The following is a 10,000-nucleotide window of genomic DNA, read 5'->3' on the forward strand; positions in this document are numbered from 1 at the left end:
AGTGAATGTGACTGCTCAACCCGACTTTGGCGCTTCCGAGCCGGGTAGCTCAGCCGGGTTTGACCCGGCGGTTCTGCCGACGGTCTCGTCTTCGAGGCGGGTGCCTCCCCCGTGTACAGGCCGATTTTCATGCATTTCGTACCGTGGGAAGTGGTCCAAAAGGGAATGGGGGTGGACGTGACTGCTCATACCGACATCGAGACTTGTAAGCCGTGTAGCTCGGCCGGGTTTGATCCGGCGGGTCTGCCGACGGTCTCGTCTTCGAGAGGGGGGCCTCCCCCGTGTACAGGCCGATTTTCGTGCATTTCCAACGGTGGGAAGAGGTTCATAAGGGGATGGGGGTGAATGTGACTGCTCAACCCGACTCTGAGGCTTCTAACCCGGGTAGCTCGGCCGGGTTTGACCCGGCGGTTCTGCCGTCGGTCTCGCCTTCGAGAGGGGCGCCTCCCCCGTGTACAGGCCGATTTTCGTGCATTTCCAACGGTGGGAAGAGGTTCAAAAGGGGATGGGGGTGAATGTGACTGCTCAACCCGACTCTGAGGCTTCTAACCCGGGTAGCCCGGCCGGGTTTGACCCGGCGGTTCTGCCGTCGGTCTCGCCTTCGAGGGCGGAGCCTCCCCCGTGTACAGGCCGATTTTCGTGCATTTCAAACCGTGGGAAGCGGTCCAAAAGGGGATGGGAGTGAATGTGACTGCTCATACCGACCTTGGCGCTTCCGACCCGGGTAGCTCAGCCGGGTTTGACCCGGCGGTTCTGCCGACGGTCTCGCCTTCGAGGGGGGAGCGTCCCCCGTGTTCAGGCCGAATTTTGTGCATTTCGAACCGTGGGAAGTTGCCCAAAAGTCGATGGGAGTGAATGTGACTGCTCAACCCGACTTTGGCGCTTCCGAGCCGGGTAGCTCAGCCGGGTTTGACCCGGCGGTTCTGCCGACGGTCTCGTCTTCGAGGCGGGTGCCTCCCCCGTGTACAGGCCGATTTTCATGCATTTCGTACCGTGGGAAGTGGTCCAAAAGGGAATAGGGGTGGACGTGACTGCTCATACCGACATTGAGACTTGTAAGCCGTGTAGCTCGGCCGGGTTTGATCCGGCGGGTCTGCCGACGGTCTCGTCTTCGAGGCGGGTGCCTCCCCCGTGTACAGGCCGATTTTCGTGCATTTCGAACCGTGGGAAGTGGTCCAAAAGGGGATGGGGGTGGACGTGACTGCTCAACCCGACTTTGAGGCTTCTAACCCGGGTAGCTCGGCCGGGTTTGACCCGTCGATTCTGCCGATGGTCTCGTTTTGGAGGGGGGAGCCTCCCCCGTGTTCAGTCCGATTTTCGTGCATTTCGAACCGTGGGAAGTGGCCCAAAAGGGGATGGGAGTGAATGTGACTGCTCATACCGACTTTGGCGCTTCCGAGCCTGGTAGCTCAGCCGGGTTTGATCCGGCGGTTCTGCCGACGGTCTCGTCTTCGAGGCGGCTCCCTCCCCCGTGTACAGGCCGATTTTCATGCATTTGCAACGGTGGGAAGTTGCCCAAAAGGGGATGGGAGTGAATGTGACTGCTCAACCCGACTTTGGCGCTTCCGAGCCTGGTAGCTCAGCCGGGTTTGAACCGGCGGTTCTGCCGACGGTCTCGTCTTCGAGGCGGCTCCCTCCCCCGTGTACAGGCCGATTTTCGTGCATTTCGAACCGTGGGAAGTGGTCCAAAAGGGAATGGGGGTGGACGTGACTGCTCAACCCGACTCTGAGGCTTCTAACCCGGGTAGCTCGGCCGGGTTTGATCCGGCGGTTCTGCCGACGGTCTCGTCTTCGAGGCCGGTGCCTCCCCCGTGTACAGGCCGATTTTCGTGCATTTCCAACGGTGGGAAGTGGTCCAAAAGGGAATGGGGGTGGACGTGTCTGCTCATACCGACTTTGAGACTTGTAAGCCGGGTAGCTCAGCCGGGTTTGTTCCGGCGGTTCTGCCGACGGTCTCGTCATCGAGGGGGGAGCCTCCCCCGTGTCCAGGCCGATTTTCATGCATTTCCAACCGTGGGAAGTGGTCCAAAAGGGAATGGGGGTGAATGTGACTGCTCATACCGACTTTGAGACTTTTAAGCCGGGTAGCTCAGCCGGGTTTGACCCGGCGGTTCTGCCGACGGTCTCGCCTTCGAGGGGGGAGCGTCCCCCGTGTTCAGGCCGAATTTTGTGCATTTCGAACCGTGGGAAGTTGCCCAAAAGTCGATGGGAGTGAATGTGACTGCTCAACCCGACTTTGAGACTTGTAAGCCGGGTAGCTCAGCCGGGTTTGACCCGGCGGTTCTGCCGACGGTCTCGTCTTCGAGGCGGGTGCCTCCCCCGTGTACAGGCCGATTTTCATGCATTTCGTACCGTGGGAAGCGGTCCAAAAGGGGATGGGAGTGAACGTGACTGCTCATACCGACTTTGGCGCTTCCGAGCCGGGTAGCTCAGCCGGGTTTGACCCGGCGGGTCTGCCGACGGTCTCGCCTTCGAGGGGGGAGCGTCCCCCGTGTTCAGGCCGAATCTTGTGCATTTCGAACCGTGGGAAGTTGCCCAAAAGTCGATGGGAGTGAATGTGACTGCTCAACCCGACTTTGAGACTTGTAAGCCGGGTAGCTCAGCCGGGTTTGACCCGGCGGTTCTGCCGACGGTCTCGTCTTCGAGGCCGGTGCCTCCCCCGTGTACAGGCCGATTTTCGTGCATTTCCAACGGTGGGAAGTGGTCCAAAAGGGAATGGGGGTGGACGTGTCTGCTCATACCGACTTTGAGACTTGTAAGCCGGGTAGCTCAGCCGGGTTTGTTCCGGCGGTTCTGCCGACGGTCTCGTCATCGAGGGGGGAGCCTCCCCCGTGTCCAGGCCGATTTTCATGCATTTCCAACCGTGGGAAGTGGTCCAAAAGGGAATGGGGGTGAATGTGACTGCTCATACCGACTTTGAGACTTTTAAGCCGGGTAGCTCGGCCGGGTTTGACCCGGCGGTTCTGCCGACGGTCTCGTCTTCGAGGCGGGTGCCTCCCCCGTGTACAGGCCGATTTTCGTGCATTTCGAACCGTGGGAAGTGGTCTAAAAGTCGATGGGAGTGAACGTGACTGCTCAACCCGACTTTGAGACTTGTAAGCCGGGTAGCTCAGCCAGGTTTGACCCGGCGGTTCTGCCGACGGTCTCGCCTTCGAGGGCGGACCCTCCCCCGTGTACAGGCCGGTTTTCGTGCATTTCGAACCGTGGGAAGTGATCCAAAAGGGAATGGGGGTGAACGTGACTGCCCAACCCGGCTTTGAGACTTGTAAGCCGGGTAGCTCAGCCGGGTTGGACCCGGCGGTTCTGCCGACGGTCTCGACTTCGAGGCGGGTGCCTCCCCCGTGTACAGGCCGATTTTCATGCATTTGCAACGGTGGGAAGTTGCCCAAAAGTCGATGGGAGTGAATGTGACTGCTCAACCCGACTTCGAGACTTGTAAGCCGGGTAGCTCAGCCGGGTTTGACCCGGCGGTTCTGCCGACGGTCTCGCCTTCGAGGGGGGAGCCTCCCCCGTGTACAGGCCGATTTTCGTGCATTTCCAACGGTGGGAACAGGTTCAAAAGGGGATGGGAGTGATTGTGACTGCTCAACCCGACTCTAGGGCTTCTAACCCGGGTAGCCCGGCCGGGTTTGACCCGGCGGTTCTGCCGACGGTCTCGTCTTCGAGGCGGGTGCCTCCCCCGTATACAGGCCGATTTTCATGCATTTCGAACCGTGGGAAGTGGTCCAAAAGGGAATGGGGGTGGACGTGTCTGCTCATACCGACTTTGAGACTTGTAAGCCGGGTAGCTCAGCCGGGTTTGATCCGGCGGTTCTGCCGACGGTCTCGCCTTCGAGGGGGGAGCCTCCCCCGTGTTCAGTCCGATTTCCATGCATTTCCAACCGTGGGAAGTTGCCCAAAAGGGGATGGGAGTGAATGTGACTGCTCAACCCGACTTTGGCGCTTCCGAGCCGGGTAGCTCAGCCGGGTTTGACCCGGCGGTTCTGCCGACGGTCTCGTCTTCGAGGCGGGTGCCTCCCCCGTATACAGGCCGATTTTCATGCATTTCGAACCGTGGGAAGTGGTCCAAAAGGGAATGGGGGTGGACGTGTCTGCTCATACCGACTTTGAGACTTGTAAGCCGGGTAGCTCAGCCGGGTTTGATCCGGCGGTTCTGCCGACGGTCTCGCCTTCGAGGGGGGAGCCTCCCCCGTGTTCAGTCCGATTTCCATGCATTTCCAACCGTGGGAAGTTGCCCAAAAGGGGATGGGAGTGAATGTGACTGCTCAACCCGACTTTGGCGCTTCCGAGCCGGGTAGCTCAGCCGGGTTTGACCCGGCGGTTCTGCCGACGGTCTCGTCTTCGAGGCGGGTGCCTCCCCCGTGTACAGGCCGATTTTCATGCATTTGGAACCGTGGGAAGTGGTCCAAAAGGGAATGGGGGTGGACGTGACTGCTCATACCGACTTTGAGACTTGTAAGCCGGGTAGCTCAGCCGGGTTTGACCCGGCGGTTCTGCCGACGGTCTCGCCTTCGAGGGGGGAGCCTCCCCCGTGTTCAGTCCGATTTTCGTGCATTTCCCACGGTGGGAAATGGTATCTTTCATTACGGGGACAAGGGTCTGAAGCGGTGAAGTCAGTAACCGGCATAGTTAAGGAAAGGGTTCGAATTTTCTCAACAGTACGAAAAAAGTGAGCAGGGAAGCTAGAGAAGGTGTCAGTGAGTCCCAAACGAGTGAACCGCAAAACTTAGGGAAATGCCCGAAAGCGTTTTAAAGGGTGAAATCGGGAACGAGGAAATGATGGGAAAGTGCCTGAAAGTGCTAAATGAGTAAACAGAAAAACGATGAAAAATGTTTGAAAAGAAGAAGTGAGTAACCAGGAAAACTTAGAAAAATGTTCAAAACGAAGAAATCAGTAACCAGGAAAACTTAGAAAAATGATCAAAAAGAAGAAATGAGTAACCAGGAAAACTTAGAAAAATGTTTAAAAAGAAGAAATCAGTAACCAGGAAAACTTAGGAAAATGTTTAAAAAGAAGAAATCAGTAACCAGAAAAACTGCGAAAAATGTTTAAAAAGAAGAAATGAGTAACCAGAAAAACTTAGAAAAATGTTTAAAAAGAAGAAATCAGTAACCAGGAAAACTTAGAAAAATGTTTAAAAAGAAGAAATCAGTAACCAGGAAAACTTAGAAAAATGTTTAAAAAGAAGAAATCAGTAACCAGGAAAACTTAGAAAAATGTTATAAAAGAAGAAGTGAGTAACCAGAAAAACTTAGAAAAATGTTTAAAAAGAAGAAATCAGTAACCAGAAAAACTGCGAAAAATGTTTAAAAAGAAGAAATCAGTAACCAGACAAACTGCGAAAAATGTTTAAAAAGAAGAAATCAGTAACCAGGAAAACTTAGAAAAATGTTTAAAAAGAAGAAGTGAGTAACCAGAAAAACTTAGAAAAATGTTTAAAAAGAAGAAATCAGTAACCAGAAAAACTGCGAAAAATGTTTAAAAAGAAGAAATCAGTAACCAGACAAACTGCGAAAAATGTTTAAAAAGAAGAAATCAGTAACCAGGAAAACTTAGAAAAATGTTTAAAAAGAAGAAGTGAGTAACCAGAAAAACTTAGAAAAATGTTTAAAAAGAAGAAATCAGTAACCAGAAAAACGGCGAAAAATGTTTAAAAAGAAGAAATCAGTAACCAGAAAAACTGCGAAAAATGTTTAAAAAGAAGAAATCAGTAACCAGAAAAACTTAGAAAAATGTTTAAAAAGAAGAAATCAGTAACCAGAAAAACTTAGAAAAATGTTTCAAAAGAAGAAGTGAGTAACCAGAAAAACTTAGAAAAATGTTTAAAAAGAAGAAATCAGTAACCAGACAAACTGCGAAAAATGTTTAAAAAGAAGAAATCAGTAACCAGAAAAACTTAGAAAAATGTTTAAAAAGAAGAAATCAGTAACCAGAAAAACTTAGAAAAATGTTTCAAAAGAAGAAGTGAGTAACCAGAAAAACTTAGAAAAATGTTTAAAAAGAAGAAGTGAGTAACCAGAAAAACTTAGAAAAATGTTTAAAAAGAAGAAATCAGTAACCAGAAAAACTTAGAAAAATGTTTAAAAAGAAGAAATCAGTAACCAGAAAAACTGCGAAAAATGTTTAAAAAGAAGAAATCAGTAACCAGGAAAACTTAGAAAAATGTTTAAAAAGAAGAAATGAGTAACCAGGAAAACTTAGAAAAATGTTTAAAAAGAAGAAATGAGTAACCAGGAAAACTTAGAAAAATGTTTAAAAAGAAGAAATCAGTAACCAGAAAAACTTAGAAAAATGTTTAAAAAGAAGAAATCAGTAACCAGAAAAACGGCGAAAAATGTTTAAAAAGAAGAAATGAGTAACCAGAAAAACTTAGAAAAATGTTTAAAAAGAAGAAATCAGTAACCAGAAAAACGGCGAAAAATGTTTAAAAAGAAGAAATCAGTAACCAGAAAAACTTAGAAAAATGTTTAAAAAGAAGAAGTGAGTAACCAGAAAAACTTAGAAAAATGTTTAAAAAGAAGAAATGAGTAACCAGAAAAACTTAGAAAAATGTTTAAAAAGAAGAAATCAGTAACCAGAAAAACTTAGAAAAATGTTTAAAAAGAAGAAATGAGTAACCAGAAAAACTTAGAAAAATGTTTAAAAAGAAGAAATCAGTAACCAGAAAAACGGCGAAAAATGTTTAAAAAGAAGAAATCAGTAACCAGAAAAACGGCGAAAAATGTTTAAAAAGAAGAAATCAGTAACCAGACAAACTGCGAAAAATGTTTAAAAAGAAGAAATCAGTAACCAGAAAAACTTAGAAAAATGTTTAAAAAGAAGAAATCAGTAACCAGGAAAACTTGGAAAAAAACACTTAGAAAAATTTTCAGCAAAGTGTGAAAAATATTCTAAGTGTCAGCGGAGGAAAATGCTGCAGCATCGGGAAAGATTCGCAAACTTACACCGAACATGTGCTCCGAAGTGCCGGAGGAATTGGGTGAATTGAGCCCGGCAAATGGCCAGCTGTCGTTTTGTGCCTGCAGCCCGAAAACTTTAACTTTGTCTGTCGCGGAAGTCCGGACCGAGAAAAATCCAAACGGTTTTGACCGGACCGAGTTCCAGACCGATGCAGTCAAATTTGGAATTCAGACCCATTCAGTGCCACTTGTAGTTTTTCCGCAGTGAGGTTGGCGGGGTACCCGGAGATATATGGGAACACGATTTTTAGAACAAAATGGCGGCGCGGGACCGTTCTGAAAGGCATCCGAAAAACGGTTCCACGGGCATAGCACTTTAATGACAGGTATGAGTGCATGCCGGAGAGCTCTTGGAAGTCGAATTTTTGACACTTTGTCAATTTTTTGACAGATTTGACAAACTCTTTCTGTCTGTTCTAAGAGTCAGTCAGAGACTTGTGCGGCGGTCTTTTGACACTATTGGAGGGCGGGCAAACCCCACGTTGACTCCGGCCGTCCCTCCACAGGCGCTCGTGTCCAAAATGAAGGCGAGAGACGCGAGTGGCCTGGTTCCCTTGGGTGTTGCCAAGAAGGCTGCGGGCTGACCGTTGCCTGAGCACTCCCTAAAGCCTCTTGTGATGAGAGCAGACCTCGCCTGCCGCACGACCGGCTCTGGGAGTCGTTGGGCCGCTATTTGTGAATAGTCTGGTCCTCCTCTGCCACCCGGACAAGCGCGATGGCTCTGCCGCCCTGCGGTGCTCGTCACCCAGGTTTGGGGAACACGATACTCGTAACAAAAATAAAAGGCGGCTCGGGACCTGCAGGCGAAAGGGGTCCCGTGGTGCTAAGCACGTCGACTTCGGGTCTCGGTGCAAGCCGGAGAGCTCACGGAAGTCTAAAGTTTTCGGCACGTGGTCGAATCTTTTCAAAGGCTTACCCGGCTCTTTCCGTCCATTCTGAGAGTAAGTCAGAGGCCGGTGCGGAGGTCTCTTGACAATCGGAGGGGGTGGTGGCCCTCCGCAGGCGCTCGTGTCGAAAATGAAGGCGAGAGACGCGAGTGGCCTGGTTCCCCTGGGTGTTGCCAGGAAGGCTGCGGGCTGACCCTTGCCTGAGCACTCCCTAAAGCCTCTTGTGATGACAGCAGACCTCGCGCGCCGCACGACCGGCTCTGGGAGTCGTTGGGCCGCTATCTGTGAATAGTCTGGTCCTCCTCTGCCACCCGGCCAAGTGCGATGGCTCTGCCGCCCTGCGGTGCTCGTCACGCAGGTATGGGGCACACGATGCTCGTAACAGCAAATAAAGGCGGCTCGGGACCTGCAGGCGAAAGGGGTCCCGTGGTGCTTAGCACGTCGACTTCGGGTCTCGGTGCAAGCCGGAGAGCTCACGGAAGTCTAAAGTTTTCGGCACGTGGTCGAATCTTTTGAAAGGCTTACCCGGCTCTTTCCGTCCATTCTGAGAGTCAGTCAGAGGCCGGTGCGGCGGTCTATTGACGACCGGAGGCTCCCATGGGTGTTGCGATGAGGGTGGAGGGCACAGAACCTTGCCTTAGCACTCCCTAATAAAGCCTCTTGTGAAGAGAGCAGACCTCGCGCGCCGCACGACCGGCTCTGGGAGTCGTTGGGCCGCTATCTGTGAATAGTCTGGTCCTCCTCTGCCACCCGGCCAAGTGCGATGGCTCTGCCGCCCTGCGGTGCTCGTCACGCAGGTATGGGGCACACGATGCTCGTAACAGCAAATAAAGGCGGCTCGGGACCTGCAGGCGAAAGGGGTCCCGTGGTGCTTCGCACGTCGACTTCGGGTCTCGGTGCAAGCCGGAGAGCTCACGGAAGTCTAAAGTTTTCGGCACGTGGTCGAATCTTTTGAAAGGCTTACCCGGCTCTTTCCGTCCATTCTGAGAGTCAGTCAGAGGCCGGTGCGGCGGTCTATTGACGACCGGAGGCTCCCATGGGTGTTGCGATGAGGGTGGAGGGCACAGAACCTTGCCTTAGCACTCCCTAATAAAGCCTCTTGTGAAGAGAGCAGACCTCGCGCACCGCACGACCGGCTCTGGGAGTCGTTGGGCCGCTATCTGTGAATAGTCGGGTCCTCCTCTGCCACCCGGCCAAGTGCGATGGCTCTGCCGCCCTGCGGTGCTTGTCACGCAGGTATGGGGCACACGATGCTCGTAACAGCAAATAAAGGCGGCTCGGGACCTGCAGGCGAAAGGGGTCCCGTGGTGCTTAGCACGTCGACTTCGGGTCTCGGTGCAAGCCGGAGAGCTCACGGAAGTCTAAAGTTTTCGGCACGTGGTCGAATCTTTTGAAAGGCTTACCCGGCTCTTTCCGTCCATTCTGAGAGTCAGTCAGAGGCCGGTGCGGCGGTCTATTGACGACCGGAGGCTCCCATGGGTGTTGCGATGAGGGTGGAGGGCACAGAACCTTGCCTTAGCACTCCCTAATAAAGCCTCTTGTGAAGAGAGCAGACCTCGCGCGCCGCACGACCGGCTCTGGGAGTCGTTGGGCCGCTATCTGTGAATAGTCTGGTCCTCCTCTGCCACCCGGCTAAGTGCGATGGCTCTGCCGCCCTGCGGTGCTTGTCACGCAGGTATGGGGCACACGATGCTCGTAACAGCAAATAAAGGCGGCTCGGGACCTGCAGGCGAAAGGGGTCCCGTGGTGCTTAGCACGTCGACTTCGGGTCTCGGTGCAAGCCGGAGAGCTCACGGAAGTCTAAAGTTTTCGGCACGTGGTCGAATCTTTTGAAAGGCTTACCCGGCTCTTTCCGTCCATTCTGAGAGTCAGTCAGAGGCCGGTGCGGCGGTCTATTGACGACCGGAGGCTCCCATGGGTGTTGCGATGAGGGTGGAGGGCACAGAACCTTGCCTTAGCACTCCCTAATAAAGCCTCTTGTGAAGAGAGCAGACCTCGCGCGCCGCACGACCGGCTCTGGGAGTCGTTGGGCCGCTATATGTGAATAGTCTGGTCCTCCTCTGCCACCCGGCTAAGTGCGATGGCTCTGCCGCCCTGCGGTGCTCGTCACCCAGGATTCCAACCCGGACCTGCGAGCGTGGTGCGAGGGGCGA

This window comes from Chiloscyllium punctatum, unplaced genomic scaffold (assembly GCF_047496795.1).
Source record: "Chiloscyllium punctatum isolate Juve2018m unplaced genomic scaffold, sChiPun1.3 scaffold_468, whole genome shotgun sequence".
Classification (NCBI taxonomy): Eukaryota; Metazoa; Chordata; class Chondrichthyes; order Orectolobiformes; family Hemiscylliidae; genus Chiloscyllium; species Chiloscyllium punctatum.